This window comes from Poecilia mexicana, unplaced genomic scaffold (assembly GCF_051168715.1).
Source record: "Poecilia mexicana isolate PSO_F unplaced genomic scaffold, ASM5116871v1 scaffold_17, whole genome shotgun sequence".
In the NCBI taxonomy this organism is placed as follows: Eukaryota; Metazoa; Chordata; class Actinopteri; order Cyprinodontiformes; family Poeciliidae; genus Poecilia; species Poecilia mexicana.
In genome coordinates this window covers 10,157,980-10,160,203 of record NW_028263386.1, presented here as the reverse complement: position 1 = coordinate 10,160,203, position 2,224 = coordinate 10,157,980, and positions in this window count along the sequence as shown.

Sequence of the window (2,224 nt, the reverse complement as noted above, 5' to 3'; positions counted from 1 at the left end):
AAAACAAAATCATTTGACAACCATTTAGTGTCCAAAGATGGTTACTTTGCTGAATAAATGTGTGAATTTGTCCCTGAAGTCTAAACAGTGATCTTCCTCAGACAGGATGTGAGAAAATTCTGTATAATTGTTTTAAAGCCAAACACTGGATTTGTGTAAAACTGCTACTGAAAAACCATGTCTGCAAATGCTGTCCAGGAATCTTAGAATAAGTATCAAGTTTTCTTAATATCCCACATCTATGGGACTGAGTGTGAAAATTGGTTTATTTGTATAAAAACAAAAAATGTGTATGCTGAAAGCCTGAAGATATGACACATTTTCTTTTGTGAACATTGTTATGAACATAAATAATCCTATTTAAGATGAGGCACTGAGTCAATTAAGAACAACCATGAACAACAAAATGCATTTTGTCATTGTGTTTATTCAAAAGACCATAAGAGCATTTTAAAGATTCTCACTAAGGCTGATAGTGAAACCAAAAAGTACAAGGAAGCTTTTAAACAGTACAGTTGTAAATACCCCGCCTGCAGAATCGGTAAGAAACAAGTCTAAGACACATATCTCACAGCTGTCAAGTTTTATTTCCTCATTTCAATTAGCAGATAGTTTTGCACATAGTTCCAAAATAACTCTACAGAGTTCCTCATTCAAAGTGAATCCACAGTACAACGTTGTCACATCTTAAAGCTCAAAACTCATGTCCCAGTCCTCCACCACAGTTCCTGAATGTATTTAACTATTTATTTCCTTGGTAATGAAATGAACACAACAGGAAGGAAAACTTTAAACAGAATCAAAAGCAAAAATAAGTGTAAAAAAAAACCTTCAGGAAAACATAAGTAGGCAAATATAAATCAGCACTTAATCTTCAAACTGCAACTGAAAAAAGATTTAAAAACACAAACAAAAATAAGTTTCTTAAAGGAACAAATACACACACGAATACTGCTGATTGGGAAATCTTTTTGTATCCAAATCTGGCTTTAAACTTCTCCACAACAATACTCAGACCTGCCTGGTGTGTTCCTTGGTCTTCTTCCTTTTTTATGGCTGTTGGCAAACAACTTAAAGGTGTTTTACCGCCACCTTCCAGATTGGAGTATGGACCAGATGTTTTATATTCTCCCCATAATACCTGTTCTTCTTAGAAAACTAAAAGTACTGCTAAAATCTACATCCCCAGATGATCTCTGAAACAAATCCCTAACATCTAATTTATTTTTATTCCTACGTACATTTCTAGTTAACACCTCTCTTTCCTGAACATACTTATTACATTCTGAAAAAATATGTAGTACTGTTTCTAATTTTCCACAATAATTACAACAACCTGTATTATGCTTATTAATTATTTTAAGGGTACTATTGAATCCTGTATGTCCAAACCTTGTTATGGATATAATATCTTCTTTTTTAATTCTATTACATTTCCTTAATTCCCCAACTTTTTTGGATACTATAATAAAACCTCGCATTGCCTTGACTCTGAATTTACCTCTTGAATACTAATCAATGCACTACTTGAATCTGAACAAATAAAAACCTCTCTCTCCCTTCCTCAACCCATTCTAAAGCCATTTGAATTGCCATTAATTTACCTGTATACACTGTCAATTCATCTGTTATTCTTTTATTTCTCACAATACTTAAATCTGAAATTACAAATGATATACCTACTTTATCATTTAACATTTTAGAAGCATTTGTATATATCTGTGTATACTCTGAATATTCTATTTCTATATAACTGTCCACCTCCTCCTTTTCTAACTGTCTCCCTCTTTTCAGTAAATTTAAATAAACTTCAGCCTGTCCAAATATCCATGATGGGATAACAGGAGTAACAACCACAGGACTAATTAGAAAGTTATCTATTCCAACATCTTTAACTTTTCCTTGGGCTTCATGATGCTCTCTGTGCTTTAAACGCAACCCTGAGACTATCAGAGCAGGTGCATTTATACGGGGACTTGATAACACACACTTGATCATCAGTCATTTACGACAACACTGGATCATTCAGAGATAATCACCAGTGATGGCATTGTTACTTTGAAAAAGTAACTTTAATCGGATTACTGAATACACCTTGAAAAAGTAACTTAAGTAAACTACTGGTTACTTGATTTGGAAAGTAACTAAGTTACATTAAAAGTAACTTTTAGTTTTTTAGTTACTTTCAGCAGCTGCTAAAAACAACACTCCACCACTTGTGAAA